Source organism: Pinus tabuliformis, chromosome 3_1, assembly GCF_031772625.1.
Source record: "Pinus tabuliformis cultivar Carrire ecotype Pingquan chromosome 3_1, CPIR1, whole genome shotgun sequence".
Lineage (NCBI taxonomy): Eukaryota > Viridiplantae > Streptophyta > Pinopsida > Pinales > Pinaceae > Pinus > Pinus tabuliformis.
In genome coordinates this window covers 929,940,804-929,963,937 of record NC_142301.1, presented here as the reverse complement: position 1 = coordinate 929,963,937, position 23,134 = coordinate 929,940,804, and positions in this window count along the sequence as shown.

Sequence of the window (23,134 nt, the reverse complement as noted above, 5' to 3'; positions counted from 1 at the left end):
AACCTCATTTCGGCAGAGGTCGTGAAACGGCTGGGCTTACCAACCACAGCGCATCCACAACCATACACCATTGGGTGGCTGCACCAAGGACGGGATCTTCGCGTGAGCCAACAGTGTCGCCTTCCATACAACATCAAGCCCTTCACGGATGAGGTATTGTGTGACATTGCACCCCTTGAAGTTTGTGATGTGTTATTAGGACAACCATACTTGTGGAAGCGACATGCTGTGTATGAGTCAAGGCCCCGTGCTGTTATTGTTACTTTGGGAAATAAGTTGTACAGGATACCAGAGGTAGCACCGCCTACCGCCATCTCTTTGGTTACTGCAAAACAATGCAGTAAGCTCATTTCCAAAACCAGGAAGTTTGTTTTCCTGATGATACGCCCTCAAGAAAAGAAGAAGACGGTGGCCACGACCTCTAGACAAGGCCCCTCCGCACGACAACTACAGATGGACAAGGTCGTGGAGGAGTATGAGGACATCTTCACCTCCCCCGCAGGGGTTCTTCTGCACTGTCAGGTCAAGCACTCCATTGATCTAACACCAGGTTCGCCGCTGCCCAATGGACCAATCTATCGGCGCTCTGTTCTGGAGAACGATGAAATCAAGAGGCAGATCCAGGAGCTGCTGCAAAAAGGTCACATCCGTCCGAGTTCATCACCCTGTGGGAGCCCGATCGTGCTGGTACAAAAGAAGGATGGGACTTGGAGACTCTGTATTGACTATCGGGCGTTGAACAAGATCACTGTCCGTAATAGGTACCCAATCCCACGGATTGATGACCTCCTAGACCAACTAAAGGGGGCAAAATATTTCAGCAAGATCGATTTGAAGTCAGGATATCACCAGGTACCAATCAAACCCTCCGATGTGTGGAAGACTTCCTTCAAAGCCAAGGAGGGCCTTTTTGAATGGTTGGTTATGCCTTTCGGATTGACGAATGCTCCTGCAACCTTCATGAGGCTAATGGACGACATATTGCGGCCATTCACCAACTCATTTGTAGTGGTATACTTGGATGACATCTTGATCTTTAGCAAGACTTGGGAAGAGCACCTCCACCACATCCGACAGGTTCTCCAAACACTGTGACAACACAAGTTATGTGCCAATTTGGAGAAATGCACTTTTGGCATGACCCAGGTTCAGTATTTGGGATACATTATTGATGAACGGGGGGTGCATGTGGATCCAGCCAAGATCCAAGTCATTCGGGATTGGCCATCTCCAACAACTCTGACAGAGCTTCGCAGCTTTCTAGGTCTTGCCAACTTCTACCGCAGGTTCGTGTTGGGATTTTCTCATATCACTTGGCCCTTGAGTCAGGTCACCAAGGGAGGAGCGAAAGCAAAAAAAATTTGGTCTGAATCTCAACAGAAGGCATTCACAGAGTTGAAAGATCGACTCTGCACAGCACCAGTTCTTGCATTACCAGACTTGCAACAACCATTTGAGGTCGAGACAGATGCCTCTAACTATGCTATTGGGGCAGTCCTGACTCAACACGGGCATCCAGTGGCATATCACAGTGAGACACTTTCAGACACAGTCCGGAAGTATCCCACTTATGACAAAGAGATGTATTCCATTGTGCAGGCCTGTCGACAATGGAAGCATTACATTTTGGGGAAGGAAACGGTCATCCACACAGACCACCGACCCCTGCAGTTCATACAGACCCAAGGGAAATTGCAGAATGATCGCCATCAGAAGTGGTCCACATACCTGCAACAGTTCCATTTGAATATCAAGTATAAGAAGGGCAGCACCAATAATGTCGCAGATTGCCTCAGTCGGCCACCGATCATGGCATTAACCACCGTGCTCAACTCTTGTGGGCACGAGACTTCTGATTGGCCACTGCTCTACAAAAACGACCCGGAATTCGGCCACACATACCAGACACTCTTGGAGGGTCAACATGTTCAAGATTTTCACCTCCAGGACGACCTGTTATGCCACCTGGGTCACCTTTGTGTTCCTTCAAGCGAGCGTGCCAAGATGATCTGGGAAGCACACTACAGTCGGGCCGTTGGGCATTTTGGGGTAGAAAAAACAGTGGCTGTACTACAGAAATATTTCTATTGGCCGAATCTTCGACAGGATGTCGGGAAGTACATCAGATCATGCACTGCTTGCGCCATTGCCAAACCAACCATCAAGAAGCAAGGCCTCTATACCCCGCTGCCTGCCCCTAGTCGACCTTGGGAATCCATCTCCATGGATTACATGTCAGGCCTCCCTTCCACTAGCCATGGAAATGACTGTGTTTTTGTGGTCGTCGACAGGTTCTCGAAGATGGCCATTATGGCGGCCTGCAAGAAGAATATCACAGCAGAAGCCACTGCTAAACTCTTCTTTGAACGAGTATGGGTACACTTTGGGATCCCACAGTCTATCATTTCGGATCGGGACAGCAGGTTCCTCAGTACATTTTGGTCTAGCCTCTGGTCGATGCTGGACACCAAACTCACTAAGTCCACAGCCTTCCATCCTCAAACTGATGGCCAGACTGAGGTCGTCAACAGGATGATCGTACACATTCTACGCATGTACAACTCAAAGCATCCACCCACATGGGACGAGAGCCTCCCCTATGTTCAGCACAGCTACAACCGGGCTCTCCACAGCTCGACTGGCCACAGCCCTTTTCAGGTGGGATTGGGATTCCAGCCACTATGTCCCATCGATGTGGCCATGCCATTTGCAGCTACTCACGCAGATTCTGCTCATGTCCAGTCTGAAACAGATAAGGCAAACAGCGTCATTGAGCACATCCAACATATTCGCCAGCAGGTCCATGACATTCTGGAGAAATCAAATGCCAAGTACAAGCAGCGACATGATCAACATCGGGTGCTACACAAGTTTCGAGTGGGCAACAAAGTCTGGTTGCATTTGCAAAAGGAACGCCTTACCGGAGCCTATCGGAAACTCAGACCACTCCGGTATGGCCCTTACACCATTACCAAGGCTGTGGGAGAGAATGCATTTGAGCTCAACATTCCCCCATTCCTTGGCCTGCACCCGGTGTTCAATGTCGACCGCCTTCGGCCATACTTTCCACCATTACTAGACACGTCCGACATTGCGAAACAACTCACACCCACAGAGTTAAATCCAGCTTGCATGGAACAAGCTGCAACTGATCGGATCATGGACACACAGATCAATCATACTCGCCAACAGAATATCCAACTGTATCGAGTTGTCAAAGCAGGACAACTCCTTCACCAGGGCAAGTGGCTCACCAAGGACCAAGTGCAGCAGAAGTTCCCTCATCTCATGGAGGAACTCAACGCAATGGAGACCATTGCTTCCTAAGGGGGGAGGAATGATCCAGGTGGATATTGGTGGCCACCCGCTAATTCCACTTGGATCCCCTCTAATGCTTCTTACAGTTTTTTTCAGTTTCTTAATTATAGCATAGTTTACTATTTTTAGCAGTTTTTCGGGTCCTAAACTTCCAGAGCCGTTTTGAGGCCCTAAACGACGTTTTTTGGGAAATCCATCGCCAACGATTTTTCTGACAAAAATCATCTTTTCTGTCGTAGTCCTCGGAGAGATCTTTCCAACGGGATATCATGCACGTCAAACGGAGATAGTACGACCAATTCGCGACCCCGGGAAGTTGATGTACCAACTTACCCAAAAACGGGGCCCACAATTTGGTGTTTCATCTTCTAGGGTTAGGTTTTGGAATGTGAAGGGTTTTCCATTGTTTCTCAACAATAAATAGGCCTTCGAGCCTCATTGTAAGACAGTTTAGAGGCATGTAGCCACCACATCTCTTCTCAGAGATAAGCTACCATCGCCCTAGCTGGTTTATTTCCATTTCTGTTTGTAAGCATATTTCAGTATTTTACAGTAATGAATTGAGGTATTATTTCCGCTGCATATCTGTCTTTATGGTTATCTCTGTATTTTATTGCGTTCTTGTTTAAATCCGGATCAATGTCTCATAAGAAATATCTTATTTGGGGTTGAGGGTTTTTCATATAGTTTGGCCAATGTCGTCATTAAACCTTTTGTTGTTGTTTTCTTTGAAATGTTGAATGCCATCGACGTTCCTAGACACAACTATATTGTTCCTAGTGTATTTCTGCCAAGAAGATCTCGTTCTTCGTCCATCATACTCATCGGCTTCTTTGATTTTTCTCTCAATGGTAGGTACAAATCTTTCTGATACATATAATCTTCCATCTACGTCTTCCACAGCTGGTAGTTTTGGTCGTTAAATTTATCGACCCTAAACCTACAATCTTCCGCCATTGCTCCCACTCGAACCAAGAACCCTTATCTCTTGTGAGTTTATCAATCAAATAGACCTTCAGCTCTGACACAAGTGGTTAGAAAATAATTAACGGAGCAATGAAACACATACAATATTACGGAAACACATAAAACAAGAGAGACACAAATATACGTGGTTCACCCAATTTGGGCTACGTCTACAGATAAACAGTCAATCCTTCTTTTTATATTATCTAGCAAAATGAAGAGATACAACCTACAGCAGATCCGTTGTAATTTCATCTTCGTTCTCACACAATCTCCTATCTTTCTCTCACTCAGAATAATGCTACACAGACGCAATACAATTCTCTCATATAAATCGAATTGTTTTCGAGGGAAAATAACCCTAAATTAAGATAACTTCTACTGTCATATCATATGCTTAATAAACGACCCAATTTGACTACGAAATTACAATATTTTACAGACAATTTTTCATCTACTTTTTGCTTCGGGGGCACTTCCCCCGAACCCCTTTCCCCTCCCCCTCCCCACATGGAGGGGTGTATAGTGTTCCTGGGGTATATACCCGGTTGAAACAAGACCTCTAAATCATGAAGATAATCAGGCTCCACACCCAACGATGGCTTCAAATTTGACATATTGCTTTGAAACCAGTCACAAGAGTTGTGTGTTTGATTTGACATGTTACAGTAATTTCATGTTTCGGAACAGGCATAGAATATCCAAAAAAACCTATGCCCTAGTGCCATAACTCCTTAAGTAGGTAGGTTTTCAAGCGGTGCTAAGAACCAAGTCACATGGAAGCAAATATGGAAATCTTTTTGAACACTTATGCCCAACATTTGTAATTCCCTAAAATTGAAATGTCCTTGCACAAAAAGATTAAGATTTATTCCAAGATGGTGCAAATGTTATTTCCTTGTATTAGTGTATAACCTAAAAAAATCTAATATAATTCTTCAAAAATAAATATGCAGTGTGTTAGAAAATTATATATTACAAAGAAATGGAACAAATAAAATATTAAAGAAACACAAACACGGAAAAAGCATAAAACAAGAGAAAGACACAGATATATGTGGTTCACCCAATTTGGGCTACGTCCACGAAGAAATAGTTAGTCTTTCCTTTTATATTATTCAACAAAATGAAGAGATACAACCTACATTTGATTCGCTGTAATTTCATGTTTGCTCTCACATAGTCTCCTCTCTCTTTCTCGCTCAGAATACACATATATTCAACTAAAATACAATTCTCTCATATATAGCGATGGGTTTCCTTCTAGGGAAAAAAACCTTAAAATAAACATAACTTCTACCATCAGATCATTCCCCTAATGAACAGACCAGATTGACTACAAAATTACAATATGTTACAATGCAATTTTACATCTACTTTTAGCTTTGGGGGCGCTGCCCCCGAACCCCCAGCAGGGGGGGGCTCATAAAAATCATCATCGTCCCCCCTCCCTGAACCCCCTTGGCGGCGAACAAACGGGCAGTGATACCTCTAAATAAAGAAGATAATTAGGCTCCACACCCAACAATCTCCCACTTGGAGGCTGATTATAGCAACTCCACCACTACTTCATTTGTTGAACAATGACTCCACTTTGGACCTGGTTGTTTCTCATCTTCATCATCATACTTGAAGACCAATTGAAACTGAGCAGAATCTCAGTTTCTCCCTAGTTACAACTTTTGTTAACATATCTGTAGGACTTTGGCTAGTGTATATCTTTTCCAACTTCAACTATCCATCTTTCAACAATGACCGTATGAAATGGTACTTGAGTTGTATATGTTTAGTCTTGGAATGAAATGTTGAGTTCTTTGCAAAATGAATGGCACTTTAGTTGTCACTGTATAACATGCCCAACTCTTGCATCTTATCCAATTCATCTAGAAACTTTTGTAACCAAATCATTTCTTTACTGGCCTCTGTAGCAACAACATACTCTGCTTCCATGGTTGAGAGTGCAACAACACTACAATTTTGAAACCCAACTGACAGTTGTTCCACCTACAATAAGCACATACAATGTGTTGCTCCTCATGTTATCTCTAGCACCTGCCATATCTACATCAACATATCCCTGTGGAGAAATGTTTGAACCACCAAAGCATAATGTTTGATATGTGGTACCTCTCAAATACCTGAGAATCCACTTCACTGTCATCCAATGTTCTTTTCCTGGATTGTCCATGTACCTGCTTACAACTCCCACTACATGTGCAATATCAGGCCTTATGTAAACCATTGCATACATTAAGCTTCCAACTACAGATGCATATGGAACTTTAGACATATAATCCATCTCTTCTTGAGTCTTGAGACACGTCTCCTTACTTATTTTGAAATGGCTAGCCAAAGGTGTACTCACTAGTTTTGCATTTTGCATATTAAATCTTTTCAACACCTTTTGTATGTACTTAGTTTGAGACAATGTTAATTTGTGATTTTTCTTGTTTCTACTTATTCCCATACCAAGGATTTGTTTTGCAGCACCCAAATCCTTCATTGCAAATGAGTTTGTCAGTTTTCTTTTGAGCACATTTATTTCGTACATGTTAGACCCTGCAACTAACATGTTATCTACATACAATAACAATATACTATAATTTCCATCATTTTTCCTTTTGAGATAAACACAATGATCAAAGTGACATCTATTATAACCTTGTTCAGACATAAACCTGTCAAATTTTAAATGCCACTGCCTTGGAGCTTGGTTTAAGCCATACAAGCACTTCTTCAACATGCACACCAGTTTCTCCCTCCCTTTGACCTCATATCCTTGTGGTTGTTGCATATAGATATCTTCCTCCATATCCCCATGGAGAAAGGTTGTCTTTACATCTAACTGCTCAAGATGCAAATCTTTTGCTACTACTATATTTAAAATAGTTCTGATTGAAGCCATTTTAACAATGGGAGAAAATATTTCATGAAAGTCAATACATTTCTTATGTACAAACCCCTTCACCACAAGTCTAGCTTTATACATTTTTCTACCTCCATCTTCTTCCTTTAACCTGTAAACCCATTTATTCTACAATGTTGTTTTACCCGTAGGCTACCTGACTAAGTCCCAAGTCTAGTTATGTACTAAGGAGTCCATCTCTTCTTTCATGGCTAGCTCCCACTTCTTCTTGGTTTCTACCTGCAATTCTTCTTCATAACATTCTGGTTCACTAGAATCAGTCAACAATACATAATATAATGAAGGAGAATATCGTTTATGGGGTCTACTTATCATGGTAGATCTTCTAACACCACTTTCGGGTGTTTGAGGTGTCTATTGTTGTTGTGGTTGATGTTGTTGTCCTGGTTGTTGATCATTATGATTTTCAGGCACCTTTACTTTTTATGTGATCTCATCAAGCACTGTATATTCATTGTTTTCTATTTTCTGTTTATTTTCCTGCATTTGATCCTTATACAAAACCTTTTCATTGAATATAACATCTTTGTTCTTAATGATTTTTTTATTTTCATAATCATATAAGCGATAATCAAAAGCAATAACACCATATCCAATAAAGGTACGTTTCTTTGATTTTGCCTCAAGCATTGTTCAATTTTCTTTATTAATGTGGACAAAGGCTTCACAACCAAAAGTCTTTAAAAATGAATAGTTTACTTTTTTACTTGTCCATGCCTCCTCTGGAATACCTCCATCCAAGGAACTTGAAGGCTTTCTGTTTATTAGATAAATAGAAGTATCTACAGCATCTGCCCAAAATTGTAAAGGCAATCATGCATGCAATCTCATGCACCTTGTACGCTCCATGATTGTCATGTTCATCCTTTCTGACACACCATTTTCTTGTGGTGTTCCTGGACCTGTCTTCTCTCTGCGAATTTCGTGCTCTGAACAATACTTATCAAACTCTTTGCTGCAATATTCACCTCCATTGTTTGATCTGAGACACTTCAACATTTTTCTTGTCTCATTCTCAACCAAAGATTTCCATTTCTTGAAAGTATCAAATACATCATATTTATTTCGAATACAATAAATCCAGGCTTTTCTGGTTGTGTCATCAATAAAAGTAACATAATAAGGAGAACTATTGAGAGATCATACCTAAGCAGGTCCCCATACATCTGTATGCACAATCTCTAATTTTTCGATCCTCTTTTCTTTCTCAACTCTAAGGAATCTGACTCTCTTATGTTTTCCATAAATACAATTCTCACAGAATTCCAAATCAACATGCTTCAAACCTGGCAACAAATTTCTTGAGTGAAGAATCTTCATCCCCTTCTCACTCATGTACCTATGATGGCACAATGTTGTATATGTTCCTGTAGAAATTAAAGTGGCAGAATTAGAAATATTACTGCATAAATACAATGTACCAACATTTTCTCCTTTTTCTATTACCAGGGCTCCTTTAGTGACCTTCCAGGTTTTATCTGTAAAAGTAGTTACACAGCGTTCACCTCCCAACTACCCTGTTGAAATTAGATTTTTCTTCAGATATGGAACACCTACCCAGTTGAAATTATATTTTTCTTCAGATCTGGAACATGTCTTACCTCCTTCAATAGCCATTGGCTTTCATTATGTTGTTTTATGAAAACTTTACCGATTCCAATGATTTTACAGAGTTTATCGTCACTCAAACGAACCTGTCCAAAATCTCTTTGAACATAATCATGAAAATGTTTCATATCAAATGTGGCATGGAATGAGGCCCCTAAATCTACCACCCAGACATCAATAATATTTTATAATGAAAGAATCAAAGCATCTTGCAACACATCACCTATCACATTCGCTTCATGACTGTTTTCTTGTTGCGCATCTCCTCCTTTTCCCTTCCGAGACTTACAGTGTTTCTTCAAGTGTCCTTTCTTCCTGCATTTCCAACACACTATTCCTGATCTGGACTTGGATCTGTCTTTCCTTGACTTACTGTGATATCCTGGGCCCTTTCCTCTTTCCATTTTTCTTCCCCTAGTCTCTGCAGTCAAAGCATTCCCTGATGTCTCACTGGAGTTTTTCTATCGCATTTCCTCACTAAGAATTACACTGACAACATCATCAAACTTTAAAGTACTAGATCCAGAGTCAGAGTTACTAATGGCTATTACGAAACCATTACAACTTTCTGGCAATGAACACAAAAATAACAAAGCCCTAACTTCATCATCAAAATTTACCCCTACAAAACTTAACTGACTGGTAACCGTATTAAATTTATTTAAATGATTAGCAACAGATTCACCTTCTGACATCTTCATATTAAATAAGTGTTTCATAAGAAATATCTTATTTGAGGCCAAGGGTTTTTCATATAGTTTGGCCAACGCTGACATTAAACCCTCTATTTTCATTTCCTTTGAAATATTAAAGGTTACCGACGCCGCTAGGCACAGCGGTATTGTTCCAAGTGTCTTTCTGTCGAGAATATCCCATTATGTGTCTGTTATACTCGTCGGTTTCTTTGTATTTCCGCACAATGGTAGATTGATCCGGATTTAAACAGGAACGCAACAAATTACAGAAATAACATAAACACAGAGATGCAGCGGAAATAATACTTCATTTCATTAATGTAAAATACTAAAATATGTTTACAAACAGAAATGGAAATACACTAGCTAGGGTGATGGTAGCTTATCTCTGAGAAGAGATGTGGCGGCTACATGCCTCTGAACTGCCTTACAATGAGGTTCAAGGGCCTTTTTATTATTGAACAATAAGAGAAAACCATAAACAACCAAAACCCTAACCCGAGGAGATGTAACACCAAGAGTTTATGGGCCCCTTTGGGGTGAGTTGGACAGCCAACTTCCCGAGGTCACGACTTGGTCATATTATCTCCATTTGACACGCATGATAACCCGTTGGAAAAATCTCTCTGAGGACTACAATAGAAAAAACGATTTTAAGCTATGCTATGCTAGTAGTCGATTTCCAAAAAAAATGTTGTTTAGGGCCTCAAAATGGCTCCGGAAGTTTAGGACCTGAAAAACTGCTAAAAATAGTAAATTGTGCTACAATTAAGGAAACTAAAAAATTGAAAGAAGCAATGGTGGAGGTCCAAGTGGAATTGATGAGCGGCCACCAATATCTACCTGGATCATTCCTCCCCCCTTAGGAAGCAATGGTCCCCATTACGTTGAGTTCCTCCATGAGATGAGGAAACTTCTATTGAACTTGGTCCCTAGTGAGCCACTTGCCCTGGTAAAGGAGTTGGCCTGCTTTGACAACTCGATACAGTTGGATATTCTACTGGCGTGTGTGCTTGATCTTTGTGTCCATGGTCCGATCAACGGCAGCTTGTTCCATGCAATCTGGATTTAACTCTGTGGGTGTGAGCTGTTCTGCAATGTCGGATGTGTCTAGTAATGGTGGAAAGTATGGCTGAAGGCAGTCCACATTGAACACTGGGTGCAGGCCAAGGAATGGGGAAACACTGATCTCAAATGCATTGTCTCCCAGAGCCTTTGTAATGGTGTAAGGACCATATCGGAGTGGTCTGAGTTTCCGATAGGCTCCGGTAAGGCATTCCTTTTGCAAATGCAACCAGACTTTGTCGTCCACCTAAAACTTGTGTGTCACCTGATGTTGATCATGTCATTGTTTGTACTTGGCATTTGATTTCTCCAGAATGTCATGGACCTGTTGGCGAATATGTTGGATGTGTTCAATGAAGCTATTTGCCTTATCTGTTTTGGATTGTACATGAGCCGAATCTGCGTGAGTAGCTGCAAACGGCATGGCCACATCAATGGGACATAGTCGTTGGAATCCCAAGCCCACCTGACAAGGGTTGTGGTTAATCGAGCTGTGGAGAGCCCATTTGTAGTTGTGTTGAACATAGGGGAGGCTCTCGTCCCATGTGTGTGGATGCTTTGAGTTGTACATGCGCAGAATGTGTACAATCATCCTATTGACAACCTCTATCTGTCCATCAATTTGAGGATGGAAGGTTGTGGATTTAGTGAGTTTGGTGTCCAACATCGACCAGAGACTGGACCAAAATGTACTGAGGAACCTATTTTCCCGATCTGAGATGATAAACTGTGGGATCCCAAAGTGTACCCACACGCGTTCATAGAAGAGTTTAGCAGTGGCTTCTACTGTGATATTCTTCTTGCAGGGCACCATAATGGCCATCTCTGAGAACCTATCGACAACCACAAAAACATAGTCGTTTCCATGCTTAGTGGAAGGAAGGCCTGACATGTAATCCATGGAGATGGATTCCCAGGGTTGACTAGGGGTAGGCAGCGGGGTATAAAGGCTTTGGTTCTTGATGGTCGGTTTAACAAGGGCGCAAGCAGTGCATGATCTAATGTACTTCTCGACATCCTGTCGAAGATTCGGCCAATAGAAATACTTCTGCAGTACTCCCACTGTTTTCTCGACCCCGAAATGCCCAGCAGCCCGACTGTAGTGTGCTTCCCAAATCATCTTGGCATGTTCGCTTGAAGGAACACAAAGGTGAACCAGGTGGCATAATAGGGCATCCTGGAGGTGAAAATCTGGAACATGCTGACCCTCTAAGAGTGTCTAATATGTGTGGCCGAATTTTGGGTCGCTTTTGTAGAGAAGTGGCCAATCAGAAGTCTCGTGCCCACAAGAGTTGAGCACAGTGGTTTATGCTATGATCGGTGGTCGACTGAGGCAATCTGCAACATTATTGGTGTTGCCCTTCTTATACTTGATATTCAAATGGAACTATTGCAAGTATGTGGACCACTTCTGATGGCGATAATTCTGCATATTTCCCTTGGGTCTGTATGAACTGCAGGGGTCGGTGGTCTGTGTGGATGAACATTTCCTTCCCCAAAATGTAATGCTTCCATTGTGGGCAGGCCTGCATAATAGAATACATCTCTGTCATAAGTGGGATACTTCCGAACTGTGTCTGAAAGTGTCTCACTATGATATGCCACTGGATGCCCGTGTTGAGTAAGGATTGCCCCAATAGCATAGTCAGAGGCATCTGTCTCGACCTCAAATGGCTGTTGCAAGTCTGGTAATGTGAGCACCGATGCCGAGCAGAGGCAATCTTTCAACTTTTTGAATGCCTTCTATTGAGATTCAGACCAAAAGAATTTTTCTTTCGCTCCTCCCTTGGTGACTTGACTCAAGGGCCAAGTGATATGAGAAAATCCCAACACGAACCTGTGGTAGAAGTTGGCAAGACCTAGAAAGCTGCGAAGCTCTATCAGAGTGGTTAGAGATGGCCAATCCCAAATGACTTGGATCTTGGCTGGATCCACATGCACCCCCTATTCATCAATAATGTGTCCCAGATACTAAACCTGGGTTATGCCTGTTAGGTTCCTATACCAATAGGTTTCATTTTTCATGATTGACTATAAAAGAGCCAAATATGTTCATCCTTTCATGCTGCAAAGGTTCCATATTTTGTAAACAAATGAAGAAAATTAAAAAATAAAAAGAGGGTATGCCCTAAAAGAAAAATCAAAGGGCAAAAAGAGTGAATTGGTCAGAAAAAGTGATAAAAATGAACCCCAAACCTAAAGACCAGGAAAGTGTGCTAATTTAAATGCCACTACTGTTCCATTTTTGAAGAATTTCATTGTGTACAGGTGGTTGATTCTTGACACAGTTGATGAATAGCCAGACAGTGCAATCCTGGTTAGATCATGTTTGAATTTACTTGTCCTTAGAATAGAGAATAAAGATTTGTCCAAACAGCTCAAGCTTGGCAGATGAGTAAATAGGTAGAGAAACAAAGGAGCCCAACTGCTTAATCTAGGCCCTTGGAAGAAATAAGGGTACACTTAGATAGGAGGGAATTCAAAAGAAAAAGAGGAAAATCAGGGTTTGCTAGTCCAAATGCACCCAATCAAAAGGAAAAAAATGCTAGGTGTATTAGGCTGGGTAGGCAGTTTGAGGATGCAGAAGCAAGTTTGTGATCATTTTTTGTCTTGTCAAGAAAGACTTATCTCATGGATGTCACAAGTACCATGGCAAAATGACTGCAGAACAGTAGAAGCATGACTGATTTCCCCTTTCATTCCACCAGAAATCATTTACTAACATCCCCTCAAGTATATTGGGATCTGCCCCATAGTCCTACTTCACTTCATTTTATGAGGAATGCTAAGTTGAACCCTGAGTCTACTTAGTTAAAACAAGCCACATTTCTTGTGTAAAAGATCTTACCATTTTAATTCATTTCCCTAAAAACCTAAGTTATTACCTTATAAACTTAGCGTTACCTATCCATAAAATCATATTAACATTAACTTTATTATATACCTCCTTTATTATTTTTCCCACCCCTGTTCTATAAAAAACTATATAAAAAACCCCAAAAAATACAAAATATTCCTACCCCTGGCAACTATAGCCTTATAACACAGTTTCGGGAATTATTAGTCCATTTGGGACCTTAATAATAGCCCCTCTGCATTCAAAAACATTTGGGTTTATTTGACATCCGGTTAAATAAACAACCGCACTAAAACCCCCCCACATAAACCATACATTAACCCCTGGCGCGCATGTATATATCGGGTTTCATTTAACATTCAGTTAAATGAATAATCGTTCCACCATAACCAAAGGTTTTATACCCCCCGAAACATTATAAAACATTGAAATATTAGCGCGAGTCCCGCGTTAATAAGCCTCCGCCACTTACCTCACCCGTCGATCGTCTGATCCCGCGCCATAGATCCAATGGCTGGCGGCGATATCAGGAGCCCTTATCTGCCGAACGTTAGCGTCCGTGGGATTGGCAGTATTGTTTCCGTACCCCTGCCACGCGTCGGCTTCCCAGCGTGATCGGAGCCCCCTCCTCCAAAACCACCATGGCCCTAAGGCGGTGTGGGGAATACCGCTTACCGCCCCGTCGCCTACCCCTTGACGTCATACCCATGTCACCTAATGACGTCGCCATCCACGTCGCCCGCCACCACTCCGTATCAGCGCCATCTCATCTGCTGACATCACCACCTCGCATCCGCCACGTCATCCGACACGTCTTCCTCCGTACCCGCTACACGACAAAAATACGTCATGATGACGCCATCATAAAAAAGCGCCAAAAGCCCAAAAAGGCCCAAATTGTGTTAAAAGTCACGAAAATGATTGTTTTTTGTTTATTTCTATTTGTTCGTTAGTGGAGACCTCTGCATGCGATTTATGACCAATTCGCCACCAAAGTTGCACAGTCCGTCACCCAGCAAATTTGCTCCGTAGCTCGATCCCTCAGCTCGACTTGCCGCCTGCTAATCGCTCATTTCACTGTTAAAATAGGTATTTACTTACAGTCGTGCCCAAACCCTGTGTTTTTCAGTTTCCTCTACTAAATTGCTTATGAACTTCGAAATTTAAGTTAAAACCCATCAAAACACCTGCAGAAAGTACACCATAACCACAATTTTCTCCAATTTTTCACCAAGAAATCCTATAAGAGCAGTCTCCCTTTGCAAAATTTCTCACGTGGATTCAAACTCAAGTTCACTCTGTTCTGTGAACGCCGAAGGAAAAAGCCCGGAGCTGTCCATGTCTATTTTCCGCTAAAGAAAACTCTGCAGACTATCTTTTTCACTATCGTTTTCACCCCATGAGTTCATTCAGCCGAATTTAATCTATAAAATTCCACAGAAAGAAGCCCAAAACTAATGTTCTACTCATTTCGCCCACACAAACCTCAGTTTCCAAATTCACACTCATAAAATTGAGCCATGGAGACTCCAGTGGCCTTAAACATTACTCCTCTCAATGCACCCCACAAGGAATTGGAATCACTACCTTTGGCTGATAGGGATTATCTAATCCAAGACTTGGTTGGTGACAGAAACCACCTGCAGACATTCTGTGAACTGAGGAACAGTTATTTGAATAACAATGATTTTTATGAGATATGGGAATCAAACTTTCCCATATACTTCCTCCCCTCTGTCAATATTTTCCCAGAGATAATTCACCTCTGCTGTGAAAACTATGAACCAACTCAAAGGGTAGTCAAGTTTCCATCTGGGAGCATCCTCTTTCATATAACTCCTGACTCCATCAATCAAATGCTAAACTTCAGCCAACTCAGCTTCTGTTCCTTCTTTCTATGAAATTCTTGCTTGATGAAGGTCCCAAACTCTCCAGCTCAGAGATAGCCCGAATTGCCCAAGTATTCATGAGAGCAGATCGCCAGCCTACAGGGCCACCTTCTTTTCTCTATGTATGTTTCAATGAAGTGGGTAAATTACCTTTTGATATGATATCTTATGTTCTGGGTTTCAAGACAAGTGAACATATTGATGAAACTGTATTGGTCCTACTGTTTGCATTTACCCAAGGCAACCCTCTGCTGTCAAGTACAATTATGCCAAATTCATTGCCAACAAGATACATGACCAACTATTGAAACTAGATAGGGAGGGAGTCTTCAAGTATTCATCCTACATCTATCATCTATTCCTGTATTATCAGCCAGACTGTTCCCAATGCCCCATCAAAAGATTGGACTCTAAAGGAGAAAAGAGGTCTGTGATTTTTTGGACCTCAGTCTTTCATGAAGTCCGCAGCTCTCCCTACTCTTACTGTGAGTTCATTGACATGTTTGTCTATCCAATCTCTTCTCTCCTAAAGAGAACTCCTCCTCCTAGACTATCCTATGACATGCAGAAAATATTGCAGCTCTCAAAAAACTACAAAATAGGTCACTGGTACTTCTACCAGAATCACACTGTCATCAGGATATATGGTTGTGAGCTGTGTCCCTACAGGCTGCCAAGATATGTGCCAATGAGACTGTTTGCCTTGGAATATTACAGGCAATTTATCAATTCAGATTTAACTCATTTTCATAGCACCAAGAAAAAGGCTCAGTTGAAATTCAAAGACCAACTAGGTCCCTATGTCATGAGCAAAAAAGAAGGATGGCAAGATGTTGATCAGATATTGGGTGAAAAACTCAGATTAAAAAAGAGTTTTTGGTGGGTACCCTATGACCCAAATGGCTTTATCAATGCAAGAAAAATCAAATATAGGCTATCAACTTATGAACATTGCAAAATCCCACAGATAGAACAATTTTCCAATCAAGATGAGTGGGTAGAAGGCACACTAGTTGAACAGCTCATTGAGGAAGAGATAATGGAGCAAAATGTGAAATATTTCGAAAAGACTCTTGACTTGGATTCTTTTGGGCATGTGTCATTCAAACTACCACAACAAGTCGGAGAAGGCACATCAACTGCTGCAGCTTCACAAGCTGCCCAAGAAAAGACTACACCAACAGCAGGTACAACAAAAGGCAAGGAGGTAGTAGATATAGAGCCAGAAACAATGACAGACCAGCCAACTACCTCAAAGGAACAGGGTCAAGGGCAAGCCCCTCCACTACAGACAGAGGCACCACAGATTCTAGCATTACAGACTCCTCTCAATGAGGAAAGAAGCAAGAAACGGGACAGGGAAGAGACCACACCTGCAAGTGGGTCAACACAGCAGCTAGAGGCCAAAAGGCAGAGGGTATATCCTCTACCTGAAGAGGAAATTAGTGAAGAAATCATAGGCAGTCCAAGGAGACATAGGGAAACCAGCCAGCAAACCTCCACTAGCTCTCACAGGCAAGAAGTGGAGAGGCAACATGGTATGGAGGTGTCCTCCTCAAAGCAGCAAAGCAAGCAACCATCTGGTATTAAAGGAACATTCATGGAAATTAAAGCCCAAAATGAATTATTGAGAATACAGCTTTATGATCAACTTCTCAAAACAACACCCTCCAAACAGCAAAGACTGATGGCAGCTTATGACATTAAGGAGGAAAAAATGATCTTAAGTGATTTCAAGCCTAAGGTTCAGCAACCATAGACAGCTACGGACTACATAAAAACAAGTCTAGAAGTCCTCGCCAAAGACATACAGCCAATGGACCAAATTGAGCTGCACAAGCAAACAGGCGAAATGGTCTATGCTACATTGGCAGACAAGGCAATGCTGGCCCACCAATTGAAGGAGTCATTAAGCAATACATCTGCCCAATTGGATTTGGAAAGAATATCTTCCTTGGCTAAAGACAATAGAATAAAGACCCTGGAGGAAATTATTGTTGAGCTAGGGCATGATCCTAAGGATGCCAAGGGCATCAAAGCCCTCATAAGGAAAAAGGAAGAAGATATTGTTGCACTTAGAAAGCAATTGAGGCTACCTACAACCATGCACCCACAAACTACAGAACTTGCAGAAGAAAAGGCAGAAGGAGATACAATGGATTTGTTGATGAGGATGAATCAAAGGATAATTCAAATGGAGCAAGAATTGGAGAAAGCATTGCAAGCCAAGCAGGGAGAGTCGACCTCCCAGCCACCTGAAACAGCTCCAACCGTTGCCACTGTCCCTCCCACACATGCACCAGCAATCCCTCCTATCATCCCAGCATCAACAACAGGTACATCAACCACGGATGCTTCAGCAGCAACAGCAATAACAGCACCAGAATCTAGCATGAGTATGGAAGAAATGATGAAAGAAATAAAAGAGCTAGAAATCCAAATGTCAGAGCTCAAAGAGGCCAAAGAAAAGTTGGCCAAGCTAGAGGTAAGCTATGACAAATCCAAGATAACAGTGGCTGAAACAACAAGAGAAATAAAGGCCTTGGATAACAAAATAAAATCCTTAGAAAAAGAGCTTACTCTACATAAAACTCTGTCAGAAATCAAGTCAATTCTGTGGACCAAAATTGGCCAGTCTATCACTGACCAATGGCAATCAATTCATACTATACATGAGCAAATAGAATTGATAGAACTAGCCCAAGTAGAAATTCAAAGGGCCAAGGCATCATGGGAAACATGCCTGAGCAGGGCAATAGAATGATTCAATTTTTTAATACTCATACCAGAGAACAACTAGTAGCGTTGGATATCAGGAACAGAACAGACACCATTTTGATAGTGAAAAAGGTGCTGACACTGAGGAATTTTGTTCAAAATCTGGAAAGAAAATGTCAAGAAATGAAAGCAGAAATAAATGCATTTACAGAAAAGTTTACAGCCTTGCAGCAAAGGGGCCTACCCAGTTTATTGACCAGCAATGGGAGACTGTTAACACATGAACAATATGTTAACAGGGTAAATAATTATGTTTCCAATCAAATTACAGCATCATCAAGCACCTCAGAAGACACAGGGCCTCCCTCTGGATAGATATTATATGACAAATTAGAAAATCTGTTCTACATTGAACATGAGATAAATCATCTTTTTGAAGTCCAGCCCAACTTCTACAAGTATATTGAAGCTCATGAGACACTAATAAAAATACAGAGACATTAGTTGCCAACAGACCAATGGTGGCAGGGAATGCTGGACGTTTTACCAAGGTATTTTTGCTTCTTTTTCTTTTTGATCAGCTACATGTCAACAAATTCAAAATGCACGGGCCACCTGTCAAAGAGTGAAAACAGCAGAAAGAGGAAATCAGATTGTCACTGCAGCTCATTAATGCAAGACCAAGCACCGATGACAAGACCGGGACATCAAAACAGCAAGACAGCAAACGCAGGAACGCAGAGTAAAAACGCAGCTACCAGCCGACTCACTCAGTCCAAAAAGTCAAATATACCTGACAGACTAAACAGCCAGCACACCAACATTTACTGCTGCATTCATTTCTTTCATTTACTTATTTTGTAGAGTAGGTGAAGTTATTGCTTGATAGCTTATCTACATGATATTTTGTATCTCCTTTTTGTATAAATACCTCCCCATGAGATGTATTTGGGGTTGGTGATTTACTCTCTGGACTGCGCTGTAACTCTCAGACTTTTTAATACAAAGGCTATTGAAATTCATTGTTGTTGGACCGTCTTAATGTGGATTTGATGTTCTGGGACCTGCTACAGAATTCTTGTGTCTTTCTATGGATCAATAAGTTGCTCTAACCTGCGTTTTATGTTTTCTGTGTTTGCAAAATTCATATATGTTTCATAATCTTAGTAATAGAGAAAAAGAATAGCCCAGAATTTGTTTAAATACACTCTGTGCTCAATCTCTGTTGTTAATTATGTTTTCTTCAGAGTTAGCATAAACAGGAATTCTTAGCTGCTCCTGTTTCCACTGATTCTTTCACTTTGAATATTGCCTAGGAATTCTTTACTGCTCCTTGGTAATATTCATGCACCTTCCCTCTGCCAGCATGATGAAGGATTCTTAACTGCCCTTCATCCACTGGCTTACATTCCATCAATTTCCAAATTTCAAAATTGTTCCAAGACCGATTATCTTGCTCTGTAGTATTGCCCTTTACCAAAGAAAACACTCTCAGCAGTTCGTCCTCATTGACCCCATTTTCCCAATGGTAAAAATTGTTTTAGACTTGCATCCCAGCTCTGTTTAAGATCACCATCCAACAAATTTAAAACCAAACTCTGTGCATCATAACTAGCCTAAAATACTTCAAAACAAAGCTAAATTACAAAGAGAGAGCCCTCTCTGGTTGCAGATTGGCTAGAATCTGCAGCTAAAAGACTGGTTAGTGGTTACCTCAGCCGTATTCCCCCCTTAGAGCTTTCCTGGGGAACAACCTGAGTGATAACATCATTGGCGACTCCACTGGGGATCTGAATGACTGTTTGTTACTGTTGTCTATTTTCTAAAGCTACAGATGGAACCTGAAGTTAGCCAGGTATCCTTTGAAATTGTTTTTGTTGTGCATTTATAGGAGTAGATAAACGCTGCTTCAGTCAACCTCCAGTCTAGTTTTAGGCTTTAATCAGTTGTCCCAAAGATTTGATCTGTTTCCTTGATTTAACATATTTAAAGGAAAGCCCAAACTTTCCCATATTTCAAAAGAGCTTCCTTCAGAATATTGTTAAAAACTGTGATCTTCAAACATTTTCAGAAAATACCAAAAACACATTTAGAAGTTGGCTCCAAAGAAGAAAACTCGTTACACCAGGTCAAATCCTGACCCAAATCCTCCAGCGATTTTTGAAAATCCTAACTTGATCTGTAAGAGCCTTAGAAGACAAGAAAATCTAGAAAATTCGGTTGATTTGGACCTTGATATACTTCAGCAAAATCTTACAAAATCTGAGCTCACTCCTGGGAGAGCAGTAGTCCTTTCTATCAATACTACAGCCTCTCCGAGTTCTTCATCCACACCTCAAAGTATCCTCTCCACTCCCCCATCCACTGCATATATTTCCACTGTTGTCTCTGCTATTCCAGCTGTCTTATTTCTTCCTGTTGTCCCATTTATCCCTGTAAATATGGCAAACCGTTATGCTCATCTGCAGTTACCTGCAAATCCAGGGGCTATGCCTCCAGATTATCAGAGAAAAATTACATATTTTGATGGTACTGGCTCCTATATAGCCCAGCAACACACTAAGAAAATGATGGACTACTTTGAGTGTTGAGATTGCAACAAGATGATGGAGCTTAGTGAAAAGAGTCGCCTTCACTAAGTGGGCCCGCAGGCTATTTTTGGCACAAGTCTATTTTTAGACTATGTCTATTTTTAGACATATGGATCATGTCTATGGATTGCAGGTTGTTGTTTATGGATGATTGGTCAAGTTGGGAAAAATAGATGGACTTCTATTTTTTATCAAAGTGTGAGTGATCACAGTGTGCGTGATCAAAGTCTATTTTTAGACTGGCTGTCAAAAATAGAAAAGTCAAATATTATTGTCTCATAATAATATTTGGACTATAAACTTGATCTTATTCTCTTGGAGCACTTCAGTTTGAGCTACAGAGGTGGCACATGCAGCTGTCAGAAGGAAATACGTTTTTCTTATGAGTCAGTTGAGTTGTTGCATGCATGACTTCAGTTAGAACTCAATCAGTTGAGTTTGGTGGAGTTGATTGTGGAGTTGATGGAGTTGTGTTCAGTTTGACTTAGTTAAACTAGTTGTAATTAGTCTAACTGCAAATAGACTAATGATGATTTGTTAAACTAATTATTAACTCATGATGCAACTAATGAATACATCAGTTAACTTAGTTGCATGTCAGTGCATGTTCAGTTCAACAGGGACAGGTGGTAGAGAATCAGATTGCTATCAGTTGTGACTATAGTTGTGCACCAGATATTGCACAATCAAGGGATTGAGTATGCCAATGAGTTTGCTCACGTATTGGCCCAGTATTGTAGCCTTTGCTCACATCCAACAAAGTGTGAGTGATTATTTTGAGGTGAAATACGAGTTTGGTAAGCCATTCTCATCAGTTCTTGAGCAGGTATTGAGCAGTGGAGGCAGGCAAGCAGTGGAATAAATTTGGAGATCAGATCTGAGATGTATTGTGTGTAACAGGGGGAGCTGGTACTAGATTGCTTGTGATAAGCATTGTACTTTGCAATGTTACATGTTCTCAATCATTAATATACAGATAGTTGGGGTTTTTAGCGAGATGCTTTCCCCGGGTTACATACTGTGTTAATGTGTGAATGCTCTTGATGTTTTATTGTTATTGATGCTGCTATATTGATGATCAACGTAGAGGAGCTTATGTATTGTGTATGTATTCCGCAATAGTACATGATCAGGATAATCTCTGTTGAATATGTGTTAAATTATTCAAAATTTCTACATTGAGAACTATGAAATTGATAACAACGATGTCAGAATGAAATTTTTGTTCAAAGCTTAACCAGTGAAATAAGGACCTGGTTTAGGGCACTTGGTGCAAACACAATTGCTGATCCAGATGCCCTTTACCAAACCTTTCTCAACAGATGGGAAAAGAAGAAGGACCCATTGCATATCCTATCAGAGTATGACAGTTTAAAAAGAGGCCCACAAGAAACTGTCCAAGACTATTGTGCTAGATTCAACAATGTGTACAATGCTATCCCGCAAAACCTTATACCTCCACCTGACCTAGCCTTGATCAAATTCCCTGATGGATTTGATTCCGACATGGCATATCAACTAAGGGAAAGAGCTCCTCCTAGCTTAGAAGACATGCAAAGCATAGCAGTTAGTGTAGAGGCCAACTTGATATCTAAGAGAAATCAGGCTAGAAATGAAAGGAGAACAACTTTCAAAGAAGAGCCTTCTGCATTTGAGCAAAAACTAGATGCAATCATCAAAGGCATGGACAGATTGGGTGATAGAGTGGAAACCATTGAAAGGAAATCTTCTTGGGATGGTCAACCAAGTAACACCACTAGAAATCCAAACTTTAGAAAAAATCAAAATCCTAACACCGGGAAGGTTGGCCCTGATCAGAATATCAAACCTCCATTTCAAGAGAACTATGCTGAAGCCTCAACCTCTAGTGAGCCAACAGAGGATACTCAAATCAACCTAATGGGTTTGAACAGTGAACAACAAATCTTTCTAACCCAAGATGACCAAGAAGCTCATAATTTCAACCAATTTCAAACCAAATCTGGAGAGTCATTTGATTTCAGAGAAGGCTATGATGCAGCGGTCTATGAGGTTCATAAACAATAAAAATTAAGAAGCAGAACTATAGATGTGCCTGAACCTGCCAAGCTGAAAGATACCAAGCAGCCAAAGAAAACAAAGGATAAAGCTGTCCTGATAGAACCCCCTACTAAAACAGACCTCGACCCAAAGGAAGCCACTGTGGAAGACATATCAGACTTACAGCCCTCAAAAAATCAGTCATCTACATCCCTTCCCTCAAAAGAAAATCTAAACTGCCCTCCTGAAAATAATTTCAAAACAGATTTACCTCAAAACAGCACTCATGATGAAGAGAATGTCACTGAAAATACAGCAAAAAAGGAAAACCTTGTTGCTTACAATACAAGAATTCAAGTGGAAAACCTTTTAACTTAGAAACAGAAATAGGCAAACTGAAAATAGCCATTCCTCTGTCTGAATTGGCTAAACATGAAGTTTATAGGGAACAAATCAATAGGTCACTTCAAATATCAGAGAAT